This window comes from Nannospalax galili, unplaced genomic scaffold (genome assembly GCF_000622305.1).
Source record: "Nannospalax galili isolate Female #2095 unplaced genomic scaffold, S.galili_v1.0 scaffold402, whole genome shotgun sequence".
NCBI classification, from domain to species: Eukaryota; Metazoa; Chordata; class Mammalia; order Rodentia; family Spalacidae; genus Nannospalax; species Nannospalax galili.
In genome coordinates this window covers 1,027,257-1,054,694 of record NW_008348875.1, presented here as the reverse complement: position 1 = coordinate 1,054,694, position 27,438 = coordinate 1,027,257, and the positions used below count along the sequence as shown (strand labels likewise).

The 27,438-nt window shown below is 38.6% G+C and overlaps 1 protein-coding gene across 5 annotated transcripts in view; it reads right to left on the bottom strand.

Moving 5' to 3' along the window:
• Nucleotides 1-27,438, bottom strand: part of Flrt2 (fibronectin leucine rich transmembrane protein 2) — a 95,746-nt gene that overhangs the window by 40,809 nt on the left and 27,499 nt on the right. The window lies entirely within an intron of this gene.

The window sequence follows — 27,438 nt, the reverse complement described above, 5'->3', positions numbered from 1 at the left end:
CGATTTTATTGGAGCGTCTTCCAGAGACTTCAAACTCACTAGCAAAGGAGTATGAGAGACCATAGTCCCTGAAGTGTAAATAAATCCTATTGCAAGTATAAAGGCATTTCATTCACCACATCATGGGGCCAGTCAATAACAAGAAACCAGTGACAATCACCAACTGTTCTTAAACAACAACAAGGAATTGGGATGCAATTAAGAAAAATTCTTTAATTTTTGCTTTAAAAAAATGAAAAACCTGCGTACTATTTTTGTTATTTATTTATGATATATCTCAAAAAATTAAACTGAATACCACAAATGCATGTCTCTATGCATTAATCCTAGAAGTACAAAGAAGATTTTCTGTCCTTCAAAGTTGATTCCCGCCAGTAATGTTCAGTAGGAATAGAAATTATCATTCATTTTTGTACATAGTTCTTAAGAATCCTACCCCTCAACCAGGTAGTTTAATTTCTCATAAGGGAATTTTCCCTAGAGTTCAATCCTTTTCAGAGGATGGTGTGATAAGAATAGGAGGTAGGAACTGGCTAGACAGGGTAAAAAGACCCCAAAGAAAAGTATCCAGTTTCTTGGCTAAAAGTCAAAATGTCCTTGGGACTTTAGCAACATACTCTGTTCCAAAGGCCAAAAATGTCAAACATATTTGGGAGCTTTTATCTAATTCTTAATAGATTTTAGGGTTACCTCTTCAGAGGGGGAATGTTAAAGTAGCCAATAGCCCCAAAAAAAAAAAAAAAAAAAGTACATGAAGTTGTCAGGAAAAAGTGATAGGGAAATATGGGAAGAGCTGGAGGGGAGGGAGTGGGCATGGATTTGATCTAAACACCTGCATATATGAAATGCATATGCATATATGAAATTCTCTATACATTTTTTAAGTTAAAAAACATTATTTATGATGGGCGTGGTGGTGCACACCTTTAATTCCAGCGTTCAGGAGGCAGAGGTCGGCAGATTTCTGTGAGATCAAGGCCAGCCTGGTCTGCATACTGAGTTCCAGGCCAGAAAAAAAAAAGCACCATTATTTACGATTAGTGTATGTGTACACATTCCAGCATGATGTGTATGTGTTTGTGTGTTTTATGTGCACATGAATATGTGTTTGTGTACATATTTCAGGACACATATGTGCCTGTTAAAAGATAACTTTGTGGAGTCAGTTTTCTTTTTCTACCTTTGTGTGGGTTCCAGGGCTGAAGCTCACATCACACATCTTACCTGGCCAGCACCTGCCCAATGAGCCATTTCACTTGCCCCTAAATACCCTACAATCTTTTCTTTAGGTTTTCTTCCTATTTTAGATAAGAGCAGGAAGGGGAGTATAGGAAGACACTTTCGTTTTAACCTCAAGTTATGCAATCAAATAATGAGCACAAAATCATGGGAACATGCAGCAAAAATTCAACATAGCAGCATGCGTAGCACTCTGTAAAGTGATGTCCTTTTTCATAGCTATTACTTAACAGCTTTCAAAATTAGGTGCTTTCCTACTGAACTGATAATAAAAAGTCAGAATTTACTGAGCACGTTTTCCATAGAAAAAGAAAATCTATATATGACTACCTCATGGTGTCCCTACAAATATCTCTTAAGGTAGGACTAATTGTCATTTCTATTATGCATATCACAGCAGTGATTAAAGCAACAAGACTTACTGAGCACGTGACTATGTGTCAGGCATGAGACTTAAGGTTGTCTTCCTTTAGCTCAGGCAACAGCAATGAAGTTGATTCCCCTGTTACTTCTAAGACAGCAGATCAGAAACTGACCTCACAGAAAGACACATGACAGCATCTTGTGAATAAATGCCTGGACTTAACTCAAAATGGTGAGATTCTCAACTTCTTGCTCACTTTGTTATAATAGCTCAAACAAGAGCTAACTAGGTATATTGAAAACCAAGTGGCCTTGAACAAGGTGTCAAAAGTTATTGAAAACATGACTGCTCAGATCTTTATTTCAAACTTTCTAGACCTTTCTTGCAGCCTTGAATGAAAACAAGCCACAGCTACATATGAGTTAGATAGAAACACCCACGCATACCATACAATAAGACAATATTTCATATGAACCAAAACAATGATGATAGGCTGAACACAGTTATACCAAAATTCCATTTGTTTTCTCTTACCACCAGCCTGTGGGATCAAATAAGAGAGCCCACACATGTAGTTAAGTCTGGAAAACAGGTTATCAACTAGGGGTCATTTTTAAGGAAAGATATTCTACTGTTAGAGGTATTGTTCCATGCTCCTCACTGTATGTTTTCAACAGACAACAACTGTATTTGTATGTACAACTAGCAATCGTAGCCATGAATGCATCCTTTCAAAGGCTATGACCTGAGCAGAGTTTAAATGACACAGAATTTTGTTTATGACACTCCCTCACTGTGAACAGAATGAGATGAAAAAGTTACAAGTAGGAAAAAGGCTCAAAATATTCTATAACTTAAAAAGAACTTATTGAGTTTTTGTACATTTCATATCACACTTCTTAAACAAATTTAGACTCTTCCCTCATCCATGTCCTCCAAACCCCACCAGAAGTTGTTACTCCACCATACATATTAAGGCCTATCTAGTCAAGCATGTGTACCCAAATGTCCTTCTGTGCAAATCCATGCACTGGAGTCTAGTCAGCCTATCTAGAGATTATAAGTAAGGTCTACTGTCCCTCACTCAGTAGTAATCAGTCTCCCTCATTCTCAAGCTAGGGCTAGTCCACAAACTGCTTTCCTGGAAATATGGAAAAGGAACACTGGATCCCCGCAATCATAAGCTCTGTGAATAAACACACACTGTTTTCCTAAGTAGAAGAATAATTCCATCATTTAATATTCATTTCCGTAAGTTAAGAAATAAAAGCTGCTATAAAGCAAACTTATGAGAATGTCTGTAACGTCACTATTGTTTGCCTCTCTTGACCACACAGTGGGTCTTTTCTCAGCTGAAAGGCATTCTTCAATGAGCCTGTGCAGCCACAGATTTCTCACTCAGCCACTGCTTGTTTTATCCTGGAATCTGGAATACTGCTTGTCACTGCGGCTGCCAGACCATCACTAACAAAGACGAAACCAGTTTGCACGAACTTCATTTGTACTTTATCCATCTTCTGCCCACATCTACATCAGGTGTTTTAGCATCGTCCCACTGTGGGAGGTTTTCAAATGGAAAGGGCATAGATGGTTAATAACCGGAAGGCACAGTTTCAAGAACTGACTTTATATGTGAAGTTCATAAATGAAGCCAGAGAAAGCCCACTGAAAGAACAAAACATTTAGAAAAACAGAGTAACAGCGAAAAATGTAAAAAAACAGTGCAAACATGGAGAAAACTTGAATTGCCTCCATGGTGTGCAGAGCAAGTCTTTATGGGGTGCTTATGTGTTCCAAGCACTTCATTTACATTTCTCTATTTGATCTGTAAAAGGGTCCAGAATATGAGGGCTTTCAAAATAATTTCAACAGCGGCCACAGATTCAAATGCAGGAATGTCTGAGTCCAAACCTATTTTTTTTTTTTACTCACTACCTATGTGACTGCTTTCTGTTGACCAGTTTTCCGCTAAAGCAACCTTTTGGCCTGATAAGAGCTTGTGCTAGTAACAAGCTTGCAAACAAGAATGTCAGCAAATCACTCTGCTTTTCAGTGTTTTCTTTCCCTATAATATTAGCTGTCCTAAAACTATGACTTTAAAGTCTACTAAGGTTATTAAGTTAGTGCAAATACTATTTTCTGACTATAAGCTAGAACGAAGTCATAAGAAAGGTTTTTGGTTTGTTTTTTTTTTTCTTTACAGAAGTACTTACATATGTGAACAGATATTTCCTGGGAAAAATATACCTTTGGAAATAAAAGTCAAATTCACTTCTGGAACTTGCAGTACCAACAGCACTTTCTCTGGCTCATTAATTCTGGCCTAAATTTGCTACTGTCAGGAAAAGCAGCATACTGTCCAGCAGACACCCACCTGCTATTAAGCTGAATGTGCCTGGCATCTTGATGTTCTATTGATACTAGTTCAGAGCTTATCTAAAAAGGAAGCTCAGAATCCAAAAGGGATTTCAGCTACAAATACTTTGGGAGAAATCCAAACAACTAAAAACAGAAAGAAAGACAAGATGCAAATCAGAGTGACAAAATTGAGACAGATCAAAGCAGAATGGAACGCATTCGAGGGCAAATCTACAAGAGACACAGCATCCTCCTTAAGCAACCACTGACTCAAGAAACCCCATTCCTATATATTAGACAAGAACCCCCAGTCCAATGTGGAGTACTGTTTATACAGTCACAAAGAAATATTCAAAATGAGTTCAGTGGTATTTCTTTGAAAGTTAGTAAATTTTTGCCCTTTAAATCCTCATGCATATCCAGTAGAAACTGCCTTCCCATAAACACAGCCCTGATTATGACAAAGGATTCAAGTTGTTGAGCAGTTAAGATAAACCAGAAACTATGCAAAGTGCCTAAGAATACCACATCCTTTCATCTTGAACCCTAGAAGCAAAGAGTGTTTAGCCATTTTACAAAGATAAGGAAAACTAGGGTTCTGAGAGGGAAAGTAATTTGTTACAAGTAGCTGGAAAATGAGATACTAGGAAGGAGAGAGCATCAAGAATCATTTATGAATTTTCTGACACTCTGTTACTTCCTCCACCCTTCCCCAATAACCTAAATCTAAATAAAACAGGCATATACCCAACGTCCAAATCCTGCCACCAGTGACTTTGGCAGCATCTGCCCATCACAGTCAACTGTGTATAAACAAGCTGATTCCAGAGGGTTTTCCAAATCCAGATGAAATCTTTCTTTATTTTGGCCAAGAGAAGATATGCATTCCAAACAAAAATAAATATATAAAAAGGAAGGAAGAGAAACCTGTAATTTCATGGATTAGCATGGACTTCAGCTGGCCCTAATTTTCCTCTCCAATGTTCCACCCCCTCCCCCCACAGTCCTCTGCACAGCTCCCACTGACTTCAAAGCCTTCTCCTGGGGATGAAGGGCAGGGCCAGTTGGAGGAGGTCCTGGACCATAGGGAAGAGTGGGAGAGGAGTAGAGATTCAATGCAGATGCCAGTCATCGCAACACAGGAGTTCAAAGGATCCTCCCAACACTGATTTCTATCAGGGATTCTGGGGTGGGTCACAAAAGAGTTTCCAACTGGGAAGGGTGTGTTTCTGCTGCTCAGACAGTTCCCAGGTTTGTGAGACTACTCCAGGTTTCAGAGTGCTAGTCTGAGTTTGATGAACAGAAAAAGCCATCCAGATGACAACTGGACTTAATTTACCCCTACCATGACAAGGCAGCCGTCCTGTACTTCCCACAGAGCTGTCTGTAACTTTGTGCATTTCTGTCATTTCAATGATACTTCTTTTGTAAGAGAGAAAAAAAAAAGTGACCCTAGATTGAGCTATTGCTTAAAATAAACATGTAAAGCAACTAGAATACTTCTTACAATAGGTTTGTTGTATTAGCAACTCCCATCCTCTCCACATTGCTGCGGCATCTGTTTCCTTTGCTGTGTCAGGGGCTAAAGAATGCCTGGAAGTCAGGTCGATGCCTTCTTCCCTCCAGCCTGTCACTGATTTACAAGCTGACTTCTCTGAGATCACCCTTTAGGCATTAATTCTTCGTTTACCATCCATCCTTTATCATTGTTACTGCTGCTATTATTATTCAAATGATTATAGACTTATAAAGACATTGCCGTCTGATAACGATGTTTGCAATAAGCTCTCACACTGCCTAGTCAATATCGCATGCCCTGCATTTCTGTTCCGGCACAAAAGTTACTACCGTGAAATGTTTAGCAGCTTTCTGGATGGTTGCATGTAAATCTAAGAGGAAAAAACCCAGATGTCACTGCATTTTTTAAAACAGTAAACTGAGGATCCTTTCATGCAGAGATGACAGCAAAACACTAATACGAACTCGATATTAAAAACAGGTGGCCCATTCTTCCCCAACTCACTTAGACAAACTCTCGAAGGACAGTGATGGCCATTTGCTGAATGAAGGCAAAAGTCTGCCCTTGACCTTCACATGCAAGTCCTACTGATAGGGAAGTAAAACACATTCTGTCGGCATGGCATCATCCTCGGGGACACTAAAAGACCCTGTGCTGCCTAGAAAGCAGGAGGGGAAAGAAAAGCTAGGCTGTGGAGAATTAGTAAAAATCCATGCATCTCCTTTTAGAAACAGCAGCAGCAAGAATTCTATGATTAGAATTCTCTCTATATACGTACTATATTCCAAAGTCAACAGGAGTTTTGTAACAGCTTTGCAGGAGGAAATGGATTCATACATCATTTACAATGAATCATTTTGCTTCGACTCCTCCATTTATATATATATATATATACAAAATATAAAAATACATTCTACAAAAATCAATCATCTTTTGTAGTAATCTCCTAAAACAGCCAAAGCAGCCCTCAGAATTAAAAGATGTGATAGCCTTTGAACCAATACTTAAGTGGGGTGACCCACCATGGAATTCCGTGGACGACAGACTCACTAGCTCAAAAGGAAAAATGCAAATGGTGAGGCATTACAGATTGCTCTGGATTTATTTTGAGATTTGAATTTCAACTTTATTTTTAACAAGAGCTTTGCAGTTCGCTGACAAATGTCCTGAATTATATTTAGAGAAATAATAAAATTTAAGATCAGGAGTACTCCCTGGCAGAGTCGACTTTCCACTTTGTCTTTCCGGAAACAGAAAGCAAGTGAACACAGTGACAATGTCATGTCAAACGTTTGCATTTTCCAGTAGCATAGCTGTTCCCCTCTGGCCTGCATGTCCCTCTGGAATACTTTCAGAGTGTATCTTAAAATATCTTTTCTCTGATCTACTGAAAAATCTCAAGCATCAAGTAAGCAATTAGTTTTACCAAGGAGATGTTCAAATCTTGAAATGAGTTTGAAAAGAGAAACAGAAAGGACAAATAGCTTGTTAACTTACCCCTAACCAGCACAGTGAGAGTGTACTACCACTGCATTTGGAATTAGATTTTTCAGAAATTGAAAAAACTCTGTCTTTGGTTTTCATTGAAAGAAAGCCAGAGGCAGGCATATGCTGATTATTTTTCAAAGACGAAAGAGAGTGTGTTGAAAGCTTTAATAACACATGAAATTCCAAGTTTGCAAGCACCAAACACCAAAACAATGATAAAATGTTAGCACATTATAAGTATAAGTCACTCTATCTACTGTTTGGGGACAACAAATACTTTTGGACAAATTAGACTGCCTTTGTATCTATGCTCAGGCAGAAGGAATGAGCCAAATACTTTGAGACATCTGAAGACAACCATAGTGATAAAATTACATAGTGCTTGTTCTGAAAGGAAAATAAGAAAGCATATGTAATTAAAACAGCACTGGATATGAATTAAATCAAGTAACTGAGGATTTGCCCATGAGTTTCAGAGGCTGCCTCTCTTTCAGTCAGAATTCCAAACACAGCAGAGATTATCCTTTTATAGCATGATGGTCATGGCAAGTTCCATGGTAGATCATTAATCAGGAGACACAGACCATATAAATATATAGGTCCATGGATAATCTCTTAATTAGGTGGTGCAGTGAGCATGCTTAACCAATTCTAGAATATACTCTGCAATGGCTCAGTAGTTAAGAGCATCAGTGGTTCTCCAGCAGACCCAGGTTTAGTTTCCAGCAGCAATATAGCAGCTCCAACTGTCCATAACTCTAGTTCCAGGGGCTTGATGCCCTCCTCTGGCCTCCATGAGCATTGCACTTACATACATGGAGGCAAACACGTATACAAATATAAATAAATAAATAAACAAATAAGTAAACTTAGACTATCCTCTTCCAAATGGAGTTTTAAAGGCAAGAAAGACATCATTAAGGTTTTCTGAGCACTTAAATACTGCACCCTGTCCTGGCTATATGCTATGCCTTGAATGTACTGTTTCCCTTAAAGTTCTCCATGATCCATCTGGTTAAGTGGAAATATCATTTTTTAAAACACGTTTTTTAACATTTTATTTATTACTGTTACTTTATGTGTATGAGTGCATTGCCTGTATGTATGTAAGGACGCCCGTGTTGTGCAATGCTACAGGAGTCAGAAGAGAGTGTCACATTCCTCTGGAACTGGAGCTAAGGGTGATTTGTAGCCGCCATGTGGGTGCTGGGAATTGAACCCTGGTCTTCTTTGAGAGCAGTCAGTGCTCTTAACATCTGGGCCATCTCTCCAGCCTTGAGATACTATTTTTTGTGAGATCAGCATTTGACACTCGAATTTCAAGGGCTGTAACTCTGGTATTTGGGTTAAAAGCTGTCAAAAAAGGCCTTTGCCTTCCCATCTGTGCAGTTCCTGTGTGGAAGATTGAAATAGTGGCCTAATGTGCTTTATTCATCAGTCCACTGGCCCTAAGGAAAGGGGTTCAGTTTAAGGAAAGGTTCTAACAGTTCTAATAAACCGTGCTAGCTTGGAGGCCTTAGGATCCCAACTGTTCATCTTCCAATACACCACGGGCTTTCCTGAGCAGAGAATATTTTGTTTCTCAAGATCCAACCTAATGTGCCCTTACTAAAATGGTAGAAAAGTTAGGAACACTTGGTACACTTGTAGGAACTACAGAAATCCTTGATTTGTTCTAAAACAATACTTTTAAGGTGAAAAAGGTTTTGGTAGATGCACTGGAGCTGGAAAAAAATCAATAATAAACAATCAAAATATCAGAGTCTCAGAAATAAAGGCCCTGAGTTTAAGGGTACAAAGTCCCCTATTCCAATTCTTCATAATCTACCCCACAGAATGCAGAAGTAACACGTACACAATTGGTATTTTTATTTAAAATCAACGTCAATTGTGCTTTAGACATAGACTCACTGTGTAGCTTGATCTGGTTCCACTTCAATATCATATGGCAAAATCCTGGGGTCAGGTGTTTGAAATAGACATAGACTGATGTAAATTTGAGTGTGGACAGTGCAAATATTTCCCTATCCATCCCAACAAGCCATTTCAGAATTAGTGTCTGTCATAGGCACCAGTACGCACATCTGTTACTTGCCCAGAAAAATCACCTTTGGTAACTAATGAACTAAAAGTCAAAGAGAAAACATTTGCTTACCCAGTCACCACAGGCCTTTTCTGCTGGGTGAACTTGTAATAGATGTGGCTGGTATCCAGAGATTAATTTAAGTGGAAAGAATTCTGGCAATGTTGGTATTGACCTGGTTTGTTCTCGACGAGTAACCAAAGTCTTTGTTTCCCATATCGCCTAGGATTGTCCTAAATAATTTGTCTTTTCCAATGGAGACTGAAAAGGTATAATTTAACTACTGTGGAAAATATTCCATTTGAAATAGTAGCTATTTGAGGCGACAATGAAGTAGTAAATGGGGATGACCTAGATCACTCATAAACTTCCCATCAACGTAGCGTTTTGGAATTTAGAAGAAAGTAGTTGTAGTCAAAATGAGAGCACATTTCCATGTAAAGTGATGACTTAATAGGAGTCATGTGGTAAGATTGCTTTGGGATCTAAACTGTAATCTCAAACTTATTTAAGGGATGGAAGTGCATTGTCACAAGACAGCAAAAAAAGACAGAAATGCATAAGAGAGAAATAAAGCACCCAATAAAACATTTTTCAAATGAACTCTGGACACAAGCTAACAGCACCACCCCCTATAAACCTCTTGCTCAAGATCCTCTGTGACTTCTCTACATTAACATTGTAAAAGAATGAAGATTTTCCTGCTGCTATCTCATAAAGGGCTGAGATACTAAACAAAATATTACATGAGACATATGCATATAAAATATATGATGTTTGAGATATATGTATATAATACAAATAATGTTTATCATAATTCCAATATAATCTAACACCCTGTATTTGTTTTGTTTTGTTTTATTTTTGTGGGGGGTGGGGTTTTTGGGGTTTTTTTTTTTTTTTTTGGTTTTTTTGGGACGGGGTCCCCCCGGACCCACAGCTTTCTTTTTTTTTTTTTTTTTTTTTTTTTTTCTTTTAAGAATGGAAGCTTTGGGGAGGTATATGCTAAACATTAATGGCATCTGTGGGCTCTGCCTCCTGAGTGCTGGGATTAAAGGCATGAGCCACCACACCCAGCTTCACCCTGTATTTTTAATACTACAAATTTTAATAACTGCAAAATTTTTAATAACAGCAAAATGAGGCATTCTATTTTTGAGTATGTCAATGATGTTGGCCAGAGGTCCCCAGTTTGCTGGGATACATTCTGACAGTACAAACTGTTGGCTCTTCCCCTGAGGATCAGGTCTTATGAACCAAGCACCTTGATTCTAACAGTCTCAGTGTGTGCCCACTTGTGAATAATTGCTGTACTTAGACTAATAAAGAAACAAAATGAAGAAACTATAATCCATAGTTCTCTGATATCTCAAATTACCCCACCAGGCCTCTAGAGACAGTTTAAAATTCTTAAATCCTCAGATGGCATCACCTTGGGAATGTCTAAAACAGATTATATAAATGAAAACATGTGTTCACCTATTTAGCACCAAGGTGAAGAGGCTGATATGTAAGTCACCCTCACCTTAAAGTAACAAACCAGAAGTTCTGGAATAACAGCTGTAGCACCTGATGCCAGAGCTCTCCGATTGCTGTCACTGCTAAACAACCCTCCCTTGCATCCTATTTCTTGAACAGCTGAAAGAGTTGGCACACCCAGATGGAGGGAGACATTTTTCTGTGCTTAGCTAAAGTGCTGACTTCTTCACCACAGACTGACTGCCCAGTCACCATGTGACAAAAAGAAATCAGAAATAACCTCAGCAGTTGTAACTTGCTCTTCACTGTATCAGCGAATGGGAATCCTGCATTGAAAGTGAATAAAGAAAAACCGAATTGCAGTTCAATGCAAACAAAATTCAATTAGTTTGCTTCAAAGGGTAGGAGGTGTAATGTTTGCATGTGTGAAGTGGGATGAGAATGAAGTGCATCAGTCTCCTCTTTAAACTTCAGAACATCTACTCTGTGGTAGATGCACTAGGCTTTTAACACATCTCACTATCACTTTTTCATATACAATTGATAAGAATTTCTCCATGGACAGCTATCAATGATGACTCTGCTTTGCTAAGGATTCCAGACTTCTAAAATGATGACTCACTAAAGACAGAAATTCACAGGTAACTGCTGGCTAATAAGTGCAAAATGACCACAATCTGGAAAGCTAAACTTGAAGCATAGGTACCTAGGTAGCTAAAATTCAGTATGCAGGAAGGCAGTGGGAAACGGAAGATTCCTCTCAATACGCAAATCTATGCTCAAATACAAGTTCTACCTTAACTAGCTGATGCACAGAATATTCAACTCCTCTGAGTCTCTTAGTCACCTAGGAAGCATCAGTAAATTAACATGTGTGAAGTACTGACCACACAGCAAAGCACAGGACCCAATAACTGAGAAGAATGGGGAGCATGAGCGAACGTTTCTGTGCACCCAGAGGGTTAGTAGTTCAGTCATGGTATGTATCAATCCTCAGGCACACATTTCCTCTCTGCCTAGCTATGGACACAGGGACAAAGAAGCTATAGAATAATATCAATATCAACTCTCCACCCTGTCCATCATTATCTCATATCAATGAGTCAATTCATGGCTAAAAAGAAATCCTGTCATGAATAAAGGCTCCAGTTATGTAGATGATGCAAGCAGCTTAACAGTAAAAATGTTAACCCTGATGAGCAGCCACAACTGGTGCAGCTGGTAAAACAGCATGGAGGAAAAGAAACTACATCCACTTAAAGGAGTCTGGGAATTCTCTTGGAAGATAAGCCACTTAAGATTGGCTCTGAAAAAGGAACAGGGTTTAGATAAGCAAAGAAGAGAAGATCACATGCTTATGACATAATTGAAACCACAGAATGAGAAAACACAGGGCCAAGGATGGCTTTCAGGTATTATAACCCATTATCCATGCTGTCCATGGCCTCAAAGGGCAAACACAGTAATTGGGGCCAGTGCTGTTTAGGGGTTTCCAGCACTGGGTTGTCTATCTACTGCCTTGCTATTATCTATAATAGTCAGATAATGGTAGTGGCCACTCTCAAGGCTTAATCGCAAAATATTTTGAGTAGTTTAATTAACACTGGAAATAATATAAAAAGCCAATGAGTTGGCATTACCCTTTGGTCAACAACATAAGCCCACATTCATATTTTGTTTTATGGATTTCAAAATAGAGGAGTCTAGACACATGGTTTATATCACCCTTATGAGAAGCAGGAGCCACTAAGCACTTTGACAAGATGCATCGTGAAACACCTGATAAGGAAAGAAGGTGCTGACTTCGCTCTTCAGACATCAAACTCACCAGAAGGGCACAACTGCAGCCCTATCTGACTCTGCTCCTCTCAGCCCAGCCAGTCCATTTCTTAGAAGTTTTCCCACACCGCCACTGTGAAAACATCACAGGAATATTCAGTATCAGATCATTACTGTGTACATGTCATTCTACTTTTTTTAAAAAGTTAATTTTGGTATAGCCTTTGGTCATATCAATGGAAGGAAAGAGTCCACAGGTTAAATAAATAAGTTCTTTCTTATGCTTTTACAACCACTGTTGACTGGGTTGGGTTACATTTTGTAATTGTACACAGTGAATTGTGATAATGTGTGGTGTTCAGCCACATTGATAATTCAACATTCTCCCCACTTGACAAGTCTTGGTAAACAGTTTCTTAACATTTCTAAGAGAAATGTAATAATTTAAATTTTGAAAGCAATTCTGGAATATTTAGGTCTTAGGACAAGCTAGCAGACCCCAAATTAACATCATGGTAACGTTTAAATGACGTCCTCATCAGCACAGACACATCAGCCTTCATTTGGAGTAAGGTTATACATATTTAACCATTTCAGCCTTGTGCAAACTGTATGAAGAAAACCCTGGGTTCAAAATCCTTAGGATGTCACCAGGGCCCATGATCCACTGTTGCCAATTTACAATACTCAAATATAATACTATTAAGAACCTGAAACAGGCATCCTCTAACGATACAGCTCTTGTACGGTCATGCAGTCACTAAAAGTCATAAGAATTTGAATGTGTAAATTTTGACAATATAGACGGCAAGGAGAAATTTGATGAGACTATCATAGGAAGCTCATAGTCCTCTTTTCAAATAAATAATGAAAAGTGAATGGAAAATGCAAACAAACATACTTTGAAATCATGCATATTGGCAGCATGGTGGCACACACCTGAAATCCCAGCATTCGGGAAGTAGAGACAGAAGAAGAGTCCAGAGTTCAAGGCCTGATTGGATACACAAGGAGTTAAAAACCAGTTTAGGATACAGGATCCCTTACCTCAAACAAAAACAAAAAGAAACAAGTAAGAACAAACACGAAAAAGCACGCGCTTCCCTCTCTGCCTTCATTTTAATTGTATAAATTACAGCGCACCAATGCGAACTTCTGAGAAAAGCAACAGATCTACATATGTGAAGAAATACTGTGCTCAGACTGAGGTAAGAAAGCACAGCTATAGATTCAAATGCCTGAAATGTAAAAGGATTTGAATTATTGCGCATTCAATTCCCATAGGCATTTGGAGTTATTTGCAATATCCTCACAGAGATTCTAATCTGAAGTTGGAATTTGAAACCTATTAAAAAGAAAAAAGCCAAGGCCATTCACCTTTAGTATTCAATGCAACTTTGGCACAGGAACAGGAACGGAGAACATCTTTGAAGTGCTAAGTTATAACTTCTGGGTTGGAATGACTACTCTGTGCTCTTAGGTGATGGCTGTCAATACCAAAAGCCAGAGAAGAGTGATAGGAATACAGTCTCATTTGGTGTGAAAGCTTGTCATTTTCAGTTCTTGATTTTTCTCTAACACTGAAAGATGGTATGTCCATTTGGAGAAAGACTGTTTAAGATCATAGTGAATGGAAAATAAGCAACATCTTATAAATACCACTAAGATTCACTGTCACATTTAATTAGCATAATCTTAAAATTCAATCTGGCCAAAACATTTAAAAGAAAAGAGCCTGGTCATGGCAACTCTGGCAATCCTATTTACTACTAATGCAAATTCCCTCCAAAAACACAGGAGGGAAAATAAAGCCTCAGTAACATTGTTGCAGAATTAGTATTCTGCCACTGTCACATCACTGTTTAGCAAGATAAATGTATTTTTTAGTATCTCTAATAAAACCCTAACAACCCATAGCTACAAAGGGCTCAGGGACAAAATAAACCTCATTTGAAATTCTCAAAACCACTCCTCCCTGTGACTATCTGCAGACTTTGATTAGAACTCTCTAGTACATTTGTAGTGTCCTGGCTCTGAAAGGTCCCTTGTTGCTAATGTTTATTTGTTAACGGCCAAATTGAATGCATCCAGTGTGAGTTTATGCAGCATGAAATGACCTCTGGTTCCTGCTGTCCTTGCCCTACCCTGGTCCCATACTCCCAGGACAGAAGATTCCACACTGGGTTCTGCTCTCCTTCTTTCCGGTGCCATTTCCTGGTCAGTCAAGAGAACCAAAAGAGATCAAATTTCCCCTTCACTCCAGATCAGGCTGGAAAAAAAACCTGCATTGACAGTCATTTGTAGCCTTGACAGTAGCTGTTCGGCTGCCAAGGATGTGGGGGAATGGCTGGGCTGCTCTGGTCAGACACATCTCCTCCATCCCCTCCTTCCTTCATAAGAGAAATCCAAGAACAGTGCTCAAAGGCAAAATGGTAGGCACCTGTAGCAGCCGGAGTGCCCTCCTTGTCCTCCCACAGATCCCTTACTGTGCTCCACAATTCTCCTAAATCTCTGTCACTGTGCAGCCCTTCATGCTAGCAAAGGGCTGGAGTTGCCAGAAAATTGCAGTTAAATTGTTATGGTTCAGCATGAAAGAAATTACTGATCCTATGCTGTCTAAAACAACGAGTCCATTGGCCTGCAAATCAATTAGAGAATAAGAGACCAAGAGAAAGGGAAGAAGGTGTAAATGAGAGGCAGGGATAGAGGTTAAATACATGCCAGACACTGGGCTAAACACTTTAAAATGCATTTATCCTTCAGTATCTGTTGGGGATACGTATCAGGACATACAAGCACCAGAATCTCCAGGTGCTGGAGTTTCTTATATAAAATATTATTTGCATGTTCATTTATGCCCAGCTTCCCTTATATTTATTTGGTTTTTAAATTTTATTTAATTTTATGTGCATGAGCATTTTGTCTGCAGGTATATAAGTGACCACAGGCTTATAAAGGCCAGAAGAGTGTGTTGGATCCCTTGGAACTGCAGTTATGAATGGTTGTTAACTGTTATGTGGGTGCTGGGAAGTGAACATGGGTCCTCTGGAAGAACAGCAAATACTCTTAACTTCTGAGCTGTCTCTCCAGACCCCATATATTTAAATCATCTCGTATTGACTTGTGATACTGAATGCAATATAAGAGTAATATTAGTGGTTGTTCACTATATTTTAGAAGAAATGAACTGTTTATGTTCAATACACCTAGACACATTCCCTTTTAATCCACAATCCCTTGAATCTATAGATGTAGGAAATACAAAACATGGAGGGGTCACACCTCATATCCAACACAGCTTCTCTTCTTAGGAACAGTGAAACTGGATTTCAAAAAGTTAGGTGATGCCTATCACGTGTGTAAGAGGTCCTGTATTAAATATCCAGTACTCACTCTCATCCCTAAATTTAAGCAGAGATTAGAATGAAAGGGAAGCAAAATAAATGGTAGGCATTGTCTTAACGATCTGTAGAACAATTTATTTGTTTTTATTTTAGAAAGTATGCTTTATAATCTATCTGTAAGTCCTTCCCAGGCTTAGAGGACAAAGGCACGGATGCGGGGGAAGCCAGACTGAGACTGGGCTCCATAGTAAAGTGTCCTTAATTGAGTAGGGGAAGGGAGCAGGATATAAACATCATTTCCCAAGAAATTTCATAAAAGCAAAGAGAAAAGTTTCTTAAGTCAAGCCTACAGCGACCCTAGGATTCTTGCACAAAATAGCATTTTATATAATAATCACATCTACCCTGTGCAATGAACGGAAAATTGAATTCACTAAAAATGATGACAGACTGTCCAACAATGGCTGTCATATTGGTACTAATGCTTCATGCACAGTCTTTTAGGTTGCTCAATGTTTGTATTATTTTAGTGTTAATTTGCACAACAAATCTTTCAATCATCTAGGCAGGAAATAAATACTCTACCTAAATCTAGATGTGGTACATTTCAAAGCTCCCCTCTCTTTCCTCAGTTTTTTTCCCTCCTATAAATCAACAAGAATCTATGAGAACATTTAGACTAGTCTTTAGTCATCCCTTAGGGCACAGGGAAGGGACTACTGTAAAGGAAGTGATCTCAACAACAGAGATGAGACATTTCCAAATCATCAAACTCCTTGCTCCTGATATTATACTGGCTGACTGTGGCATTCCTGCTCAGAGGAGAGCAAGCCACGCACAGAACAGTCAACCAAGCTAAACCTTCCCCCGTTTCAACACGGAAATGTCACTTATTATTTTCTATACCATACTCTAAACCCTTTACACACATTGATTCATCCAGTCATCAAAATGCTCCAAGTAAGTGAGATGTTTATCTGTACTGTGCAGAGAAAGGCACTGAGGCATGAAGAAAACTTCCGCTTAGACTCCTAAGAAAGTGGCAAAGCTGAGGTGTGAACAAAGCTGTCTAGCTCTACACTCTTAACCAACATAATAGACTACAGGGGAAACAAACATTGCACACACAGAGGGCAGTATTTTGCCTTTCTAGTCTCCATCTTAGATGCAGAAGGAAACTGACACTCTCTGAACACACTTGCAATATCTACTCTATGCTTACAGCACAGCATAGCCTTGGAAACGTCAGTGATCCGAACCCTGACTAGGGGTCCACAAGGTTTGACCATTGTAGTATAGCCTGCATCTATGATTCTGCCTGTACTATAAGCATATGTTAGCATGTATCTTCCCCAATCCAATCCTTTTTGAAACTAAATTATTCAATAGAAGCATCAACACCTTCTTCATTTAAGCAGATATGTCCTTCCCTCAACTTTCAAGGGCATTGTTTGTAGGATGAGAAATTGTGTGGAACCTATGGAAGCTAGTTTCACTGCTTTTTAGTCATAATGCAAATATTAATAGTGTCTGAAATTTCTGTACTGTATTACACTTCATCCGGCAAAAACGGGCTGCTTTTTCATCATGACTAATTCACAAATGACTACACTGAAAAATATTTATGCTTGCTTTATTCTTAGGAAGCTGATACAGGGAAAGGAGAAGTTCCTCTTTCATGCCAAAAATTTGATAGCACCCAACACTGAGACCATTTTTCAGCCAGTGGATGACATTTCCTTTTCCTGCAAAGTAGGCCAAGAATATAAATCTTGTGAAACTCTATCATGTACATTTTGATCAAATACAGAACAATACTAATACTGCACTCTCCAAAATCGAGTAGAAAATTCCACCTTGCTGTGCTGTTGAAGTGATGCATGAAGCTTCTTCAGGATTCGACCTCAGAATTCACCCTGGAAAATCAGAATGAAATTCTCTGCTCTTTATGAAGGCTTTTTATTAGCAGAGAAAAGTCTCTGATTTGTCTGAAACAGAAAGACAATTTGTTCTATTTGTATTTTTTCCTCAATGAAATCTTCCATTGTGCTCTCTCCACCAATCATATAATGAACATCCTTCCTGGCCCATGGCTGTAGGGTTCATCATGGCTTTTGAGGCCACAACAATGTGGCCTTTTTTCCCTGTATCACATCTAGGTGCCACTATCTGCTGTCTCACATGCTTTCTTAAGGCCCCGAAGCAGAACGAATGAGCCAAGAACTCCTAAAAATGTCAACCTCTATCTGGGTCTAATCTACGTGGTCCTCTAGTTTCCAATGTGTGTATCATGAAGTTATATCATGAGAAAAACCACTGCTAACAGAGCACCACTTCTAAATGTCCCTAAATTGTTCCTTTTTGTATACTTATTCATCTCTTAGTATGGTACAGATTTGGAAGAGGACAAAGACTTTTCTTTTGTATCTTAAGAATTGGCAAGAGAATCTTAACAGAATTTGGTGCATTCTGTATATCCATGCTCTATGGAAATCACTCCTGAAACAGCATTTCCTGCCTAGAAAACTAACAAAGCAGCATCTCTATCCCTTAGCATTAAGCTTGGTGGTAGGTATTATGTAATACATTCCATCACAAGTTCCAAAGCCCCATGGATTCAACCTGTGTGAATACATCAGTGTCGCACAAAGCACCTTCTCCCTTGTGGCTTGTGCAACTTTCAGTCTAGAAATCCTATTATGCTACTTTCAAGTGTCTTTCAAGCAAGACATCCCAAAATAGCAACATTTATTTTAAAACTTAGCCACCTATATTTTAAAACCAATAATCAGAGTGCAAAAACTCCCACACAGAAAAGTCTCGATTCATTTCTGCCTACTTGACTGCTGATATCACGTGTGATCTTAAGAATTAAATAAATAAATGTTGTCATTAGTCAAGCATGTAATAGAGCAGTGACAACAGTCCTCCCAGTAAGATTAACACATTTCCAGGGTTGCAGATAGTATATAACACTCCATGCAGCTACAGCAAGATCATTATTTCTATACCCAGATCATTTTTAAAACCTGCAGGATTTGCTTGTCTCCGATCTACATTTTAACTTAAAATGGATGTGACAGATTTCTTATGAAAAAAGTAATAGCACACTAGTGATGTTATGACAAAAACTATTTTTATCACTCTATACATACTGAAGTTTTAACATTACTCTATGCAAAATAACTCTCTCTCTTTCTCTCTCTCTCTCTCCTCTCCCCAGCCCCCTCCTGATTGCATGTCAGTTGAGTCAGAAAGACTCATTCAGGCAAAACAAAATCAAAGTAATAACTGGAGTCTAAGTTAGGTCATTTCATTACTGTTCCTAAGATCCTTGAAAGAAACAGTGGTAACAAAAACAAAAATGAAAAGCTTGGGGGAAAAAAATCCTCAGGCTTCTTTGGCTCAGAAATTTAACTATGCTGCATGTCATTTTAGAATATCTGCAACTAAGAATGGCATCATCCATCACTCCACTGCTTGTTCTTTGCTGCCATAGATATAAGTATAGCCAGGATAAATTAGTACTCACATGGTAAATATCTTCTTGCCCCTGTGCCATGAAATCAACAGTATGCATTCACAGCTTTCCTTAAGATAGCATAGATATTAGGTGGAATTTATCAGTCTGAAACTTGGAAGTCTCTTTTTAATACTGAAGAAATAGTCTGAAAGACTTAGCTAAGTTCTGAAATCATTTGCTTTACAGTGAGGTCAGGACTGTACTTGGGAATTAAATCATGGCTATATAGGAATTGGAGACAAAGAAAAGACTTAAATTGGTTATTACTGTATGAAATTAAGGTAAGACAAGATAAGCCACATGAAATAATGTTGGAGACGTCCCCAAAGAAACAAAATTATAGTCCTGGGCCTTACGTGTGAACAGGACTCTTCAAGCCACTTTTTACACATTCTAACAGAACTACAAAAAACTTTTGAGGCTGGCTCTTTTAGAATCCTCCTGGTACAGATGAAGCAGCTGATTTCCACCAGGATGCAAAGCTTCAGTATAATAACTATGACTTGTTATTGTATATCATTTATTTCAATCATAATAGGAGTATTTGGAGGGGGGTCTTTTTGAGACAGGGTCTCCCTGTAGCTCCAGCTGCCTGGAACTCACTCTATAGACCAGGCTGGCTTTGAACTCACAGAGGATCTGCCTGCCTTTGCCTCCAGAGTGCTGGGATTAAAGGCGTGTGCCACCATGCCTGGCTAATAGGAGTATTTTTATAATAATGTTGCCAAGATTTAGAAAGACCTAGAAAAGAGTGTATATGATCAACTCTTGCTTTCAAAAGCTTTCTTCTAATATTATTTAAGAGTATTATCTATACCATAAAACCAACCTTTCTTGCTCACTTCAAAATATCTTCAGATAGATCTCTATGAGTACATTTGAAATGATCTCAGCAGGTCCAATGGAGATACAGTGACTTCAGTTCTTTAATTACATGACTATAAATATAACCCTCAAGTTGCTTGTAGTTAATTTTGTTTAGTTTTATTACATGCCACTGTTCTAAAACAACTCATTTGTAGTAAAATGAGAGAAACTTATGTTTCTTTCAGTACTTCCAAATTGCTACTTGGCACAGGATTTGTTAAAGATTTGCTAGAGTTTCTAAACTAACAGGCAGTTCAACCCAAGCAATGCAATATATAGTCAAGTTATTAATAGTTGCTGGCCAAATCAATTCATGAGGTATAAAGAGAAGGCATTTGACTATCATATGCCCCTTATACAAAAAGGAAAGAGTAGATGGCCAGTGGCACCTAGGTATTTTTGCTATATAAATTGCAAGCAAAGCCAGTAAGTAGGAAACTACCTGCTATCATGCAGCTCTCTAATCCAAGTCACTTTGTGTCAGAAGAGGACCAATACCATGTCTGAAAGTTCAAATAGCCTACGCACACCTGTCTTTTTAAAGACCTTCAGTGATAGCCCTTTACAAAAATCAAAAATCATCCTCTAGTATGTGCACTGGGATTGAGAGTCAACCATCACCTACTGAGTTGTGGGAAAGTAATGAGCATTCCAACTATTTCTGCCAAAGAGGCAGTCTGCAAAACTCCACATTTTATTTACAGAAGACCCAAGTTATCTTTCTGTTTGGGTGGTTTGTGTGTATTTGTCAATATCACATAGTGCCAGAGTTTGAAACTGACATAAGACCTAAGCTGAATACCAGAGCAAGGATTCAGTGCCTTTGGTATTTGCTATGTGACATAGACTATCCAATTAGTTGCATTGGATGCCCCTCCAATAGTCCCAGTTCTTGATTGTACAGTGGAGCAATTGCTAGGCTATTACCCGAGAACAACAGTGATTATTCTAACTTCATTGGTTTTGCCAGTGATTATCCTCAGAAAACCTTAATTTTCTAAAATGATATTCTTTTTAAGTACTAGGTGTCCTATAGACATGTATGTATGAATAAAAAAGACTTAAAGCCATAATTGGTTAGTATTTAACACTGAAGAAAGCCATGGGAATGTAGAACAGTAAGCGAGGACCTGGCCCATGTTGCTTCACCAGGAGATGGTTCTGAGTGTCTGTAGACTTTCTCTTCATGTGGGGTTCTATTACAGTCCATTAATTTTTTTTTCACTCACAGTATAACATTCCCTTTGCTTAATTTCATTGTGCTATTTCTCTTGGGTCACTCTGACCAGTTATGTTCTTTGTTGTTTACAATGTTGAGCCATCAATAGATTTCATTCCGAAGACCAGGAATACAATCTTGTGATGGTACTATTTCCTGCCAGTGAGCTGTTGTGGAGGCCTGATGAATGCCCCAAAGAACAGGAACATGAGTATGGTCATGAGCATCAGTCTTTAAGGAAGCTAGGAAATACATTAGAGACACTGAGTCTGGACTACAGGTGGTGAGGTAAGGTTTTGGAAAGACTACTGTGTAACTGATATTACCTAGCCTCATTTTTTGGAAGGCTGAACAATTTGCAGTATATCTCAGAGTCAAAATGTGGTAGAAATTTCACTCAAACTTGATTAAGTCTCCTTGGGGTCAACTCCCACACATCCAGGAACCAAAGAACTTACCTTTTTTTATACTGTATTTTAATTACATTTGATTTAAATGTCAGAAAGTTACACCTGTATTAAAGTAAAATGTCCCTCTAGGAACCTGAGTGAGACATACAAATCAATGGAACTGGACAAGTGTGTGAGGCAATTCTTTTACATCAAATAATAACTATCCTCCAAGAATATTCTTGCCCAGTTGTTTATCAGTTGCCCAACAATCTCTTTCAGCAGATATTTGCAGAGCTGACTCATAGTTTTGATGCATAAATAGTTTGGAAGGCTAACCATTAACACAGGTTTCAGTCAGGATCACTGTAGTGAAAATGGGTCTTTACTCATATTGAAACCAGCTTCATTGGTCAGAAGACAGAAGGAATCAAAAGACGATGTGATCAAAGTACCCCACAGACATGAGGAGGGAGAGCTCCAGAATTTTAGGAGCACTACAGCCAATCAATCACAAAAGAATACAAAGACAATAACAGAAAAGAATTTATTATTTTATCAAAGTCTAGGGCTTCCTGAAGAACTAATTATTTTAAAGGCTCCATTATGATGCATTTAAAATTAGGGAAATCCATCGCATTTGGAAAGGCTTCTGGTGTGGCTCTATTTTGTCTCATTCCTACTTTATCACTGGAGTGGGCAGCCATTTTGTAACTGTGCTGGTTGTCAACAATATCATCTGCTGTAACGATGGAAGAAGAATGTCCACCCTGGCAGCAGCCATGCATCAGGGTGCCTTGTCATCCACCTGCCAGGCTTCTGGAGTGATCGAGTTTATTTCCTGAGTTTGTTCTGTACAATCCATAATATAACAGATGGCATTATTAAGTGACTGTCCCTGATAGTCTCTTTGAAAGAGGGCAAAGAAATGCAAAATGAAATTAAGCTGACTAGAATAACAGACATCCTTTTTCTTTACAGTATGTTGACAGTGGCTGACAAATTTCTAGCAGATACAATCTCACAGAACATGCACAGAAACATTTTATAACACAAACCAAGATAGTAAGATACCTTGATAAACAGCTCCTTCCTCACCCCAGGCTGGGTCTCACTCCTTCCAGTTACATGTACAGTTCCCATTATCATTAAACAGCCAGGGGGAATTGCATGCTGCTCAGAAGATGGCTTCTGAAACCAGGGAGATGTTCAAAATGCTCACATTCAAGTCATAAGGTGGTAAAACACAGACACGTTGTACAGGACACCTTATCATTTTCTGAAGCAAAGAAATATATGCTGTGCAAGAAAAATGTAATGGAGAAAAATCTTAGTGCTCTAAGTCTTGACAGTGAGCCATTAGCAAAGCAAAATAAAGAGTACTGGTGAAATTTGGAGCTTACATTTTCTGTTTGGGGAATTATGATAATGCAACAAAATTATCTTTATAATTAGGAGGGCAATTACAGTAACAGGTTAGTGGCTCTTCTCTCAGCATCTTCACTTAGTTAAGATCTCATTGTAAGAAAAAAAAAGAAAGTCGTATTCTTACATACTTTAAAATTTTCGTACAACTATCACATAGCTCTGGGTGGAAAGAATACCCACATGGACACACATCTCCTTCCATCGACTTTTCCTATGAACAACTTCCTTTATAGTTGTTACAAATTCCTGGTCACATAGTATGGATTCCACATGTGGTGACTAGCAAGGGAGTAAGTCTCTACTTGAGTGATACCATTTCTAATTCCAGTAGGTTTATATTTCTTCTTCACATTCCCCAGTTCTAGACAAAATTATTTCAATTATTTGCATGTTCATGCCTTTCACAGCAAAAATGAGGACAAGTACCATTGTTTAATCTCTTTCAGTGTATGCCCATGTGTAGGAGAGGAACAAGAATTTCAAAATGAATAAATAAACCTTATTTCCCAAGATTCCAAGGTGAGACAGGCAAGATAAGTCTGACAGAAAGCCCCTGAGGTACAGAAATAAGGCAGCAGCATTAACAGGTTTATATATATTCCTACAGCACATGATTGGGGACTTGGCAGAATGACCAAGAAGTCAACATTTTGCTTAGGTTCCTGGAACAGTCACAACTGAGTGATCCTGCCACTCCCAAGAAAGTCACTAACTGAATGTTGATAGTGCTGCCAGCGTACCAGGAGCCAGAGATGCAATCTGCAACCTGCAATCTAACCTGTGGATCATAACAAGAGCCCTGAGTCCTGGAAGTTTACTGGAAGGAAATTGGCTGTGTGAACTTGCAAAGATTATCTATGGTTCCTTGTCCTTTTCTAAAAAATAATGATCCAGTTCATCTGACTTGATGCTGTGAGGTAACCAAAAAAGTATAGAAGAGTTTCCGTATCCATATACATGCATACCCCAAACATCCAAATGTATACAGATATACATGCATGGGTATGTGTGTAGATCAATGCATATTATACTCTACACATTAAACATAGCCTTCGCTCGAGCACCATGGTAAGTCAACCCTGTGACTCCCTTCCATCTGGCATGAGTACAGGTCACTGAAAGAAGAGCTGAACTACTTGAAATTAAAGACCATTCATTTATGAGAAAATGTAATCCTAAAATGAGTACTTCTAACATCTGATATTCCTTTTTAATGCATACCTAATCTCTGTCCCATCATCAAATCAGCTCAGAGGCCACAGCTCAGGGAGATGTACCCTAGGAGAAAAAGCCTTACTCTGCTCTGCTCCCATTTACATGTACATGTCAGCATATGATGTCTCCTACCATCTCTATCCACTACAGACAGTGTGCAAACTGAGAAAAGAGGCTTAGTCTGCTCAGTATTGCACACAGTGCTTAAGCACATCCTTGTGCTCCTATAGACAGGACTGCATAACATATGGAAGTTATACATATGCATAGACATGTATCTATGTATGTGTGTTAGTATATGTGTGTGTACCTGTGTGTATCTACATGTATTCCTATCTGTGTAAACACATTTGAAACTCAGGTTCTTATGATTAGGACGCTAAATCCCTGGGAAGCCACTAGTCACTTTGTACACATAATGCCATCTAGAAAATGTTATACAAATAATGAGCTCCTTTATTTCAGAATACGTAATTTCCCAAAGGTTATTATCTGTGCTGACAATAGCAGTATCACAGCAATCACTCCAAAGAAATACTGTGTCAGATATGCCTGATACAAAAACATTCCCAAACTAAATATTGCTCTAGAAAGGAATAATGTAGCAAGAACTCCCAGGTGAATGAACTCCCCGATGCTGAGATGGCGGCTCTTCAGCTGAGCACTCACATCCTCCCCATTCTTTTGTGATGAGATTTTAAACTGAAAGCATTAGGTAGCAAGGAGTACTGTAATTAAAGCTTCAAACAGAAAATGATTGAAGAAATACTGGCAGAGCCTTCTCCTTTGAAATCGTATTTCAATTCTCCCCATGTCTCTGGAAGCAAAAATGCTTCTGACAAGTCTATATTTTACCTCTGTTTCATTTAATAATGCATATTGACATTTATCCAGGAACATGGGATCTTGCTTTACTTCTCATTTCAAATCAGCTAAGCATCTTCTCATTCCCATAATTCTCACTCTTCCCTCCCCCGACCTTCCCAGTTTGCCTTATTATTATTTACTTATTTTTTATATTGTTTTGAAGCATGAATAAGTCTTGCAAGATGAAAGCAAAAAAAAAATACCTGGTAAAACTTGAATTTGATTTTGGGGATAAATAAGAACACTTTACCTCTGCTTCTGCTTACAAAATAAACATTTCAACTAAGCCTATTATAATCATGCGCACAAATGCATGTGTACATGCACACACATCAACCTATACCCCAGGGCAAAACAGAAAAATAGAGGCTTCATCATCCTTATGATCTCTTCCTAGAATGTCCTGAGAGATGCTTTCTGTGGAAGTCCATTTTTTGCTTCATTTCCTGAAAACAGTCCCAGGCTGGTCATTTCTACAATGATAGTTTCTCCTCTAAATGAACAAGTGGTATATATATTTTTAAAAAGTGGTTCTGAGAAAGATCTTTTTTGTTATTATATTGGATTTAGGCCTGTGCAGGGACCTCAGAATGATATTTCTTATATTCATAATGTAAATGTAGAGAATGGGTCATTCAAGAAGATTTAATCATCATTTCAGTGCTACAAGATGAATGTTTCAACCTTGCTTTCATGATATCTTCAAACCAGCAAACTCACCTACCTCATTAGAAGTATTTTAAGAAAGAACACCAGGAATTGATTCTGGTTTCACTCCAGTAAGACAGGCTGTGTTTTACACATATATTTGTAACATCATTTAGCAGGCTGACAATAAAAAGTACAGAAATTGTGCTAAGGAAGCAACATTTATAACTAGTAGTAATATCTAATAACAAGTACAAACCAGTTGCCAAGCACTGCTCTTTAAGATTTATTTTGATTGTTTTTATTTATGTGTATGTATGTCTATGTGTGGATATGTGAGTGTGTGCAGGTGCCTGAAGGAGCCAGAAGAGGACATCGATCCTCTGGACTGGAGTTACTTGCAGTTATGAGCTTCTCTACTCAGGTGTTGGAAATGGAGCTCTGGAAGAGCAGTAAGCATTCTTAACTGCTGAGCTATTTCTTCAGCCCACAGGCAATGTTCTGAGTTTATTCTAAATGTTAACTAGCGCAATCGCCTCAATAACTTTATAAGGTAGGCATCACTACTAATATCTCCATGCTCTAATGGGAAAATTAAGGTAGAGAGAAACAAGGAATCTGTTCAAGGTAATATGGAACATAGAAGTGATGGGATGTAAAACTCGGGAGTCTGGTTCCCTGGCAAGCTTAGACATTCTCTGCAGTTGCAAGCATGTGTGCATCCTCTCAGAATATATGCCGTATTATAGGTCAAAATGGCTTTTCCTCAAGAACATGCGTCATCATCCTCAGACCACATTCAAGCTATGATTCCATTTTAAATTAAAACATTATAGCAACAGGATTTTATAAGCAAATACTTTTGTTAAATCAACACCATTGTTTGAATGTGAAATTCAAGGAATGACAAGAAGTTATTTGGAACATGGGCTTCAGCTTGTGGACAGACAAGCTAACAACCTCAAGGAAAGTGCCTGTCAGTCACTGAAATTGCTGTGTCAGACATTCCTTTCGCATGCTGATTTTCCAGGACCTAGTAGGCATTCTGTCTGTGTAGTTAATATTACAGATGTGATCTAAAAAACTGTCTCTAAGACATAAAGCTAATTTGTTTTTTAAATGTGCATGTAGCAGTGATTACTATTAACACTTTGATTTTAAGGGAAGCATTTGAATATTCCACCCAGTTCTATGTAAGAATAAAAACTTATATTCAAGGGCAGGTGAGATGGCTCAGCAGGTCATTACCAAGGCTGATGCCCAGAACCCACATGGTAGAAGGCCGCAACCAACTCCTATAAGTCATCCTATAATCTCCACATGCACACCATAGCATGCATATGCACACATAAACACACACACACAGAATCAATCAATCAGATTTACCAACATGACGGAAATCTAATTTTACTCAGAATAAACTAACACCTTTCTCATTGCTAGAAATCTGAAACACATCTACCTCTTTTATTTTAGCTCTCTCTCTCTCTCTCTCTCTCTCTCTCTCTCTCTCTCTCTCTCCCTCCCTCCCTCCCTCTCTCCCCCCCCCCCCTCCCTCTCTCTCTCCCTCTCCATCTCCTCCTACTGCTTTTCACACACACACACACACACACACACACACACACACAG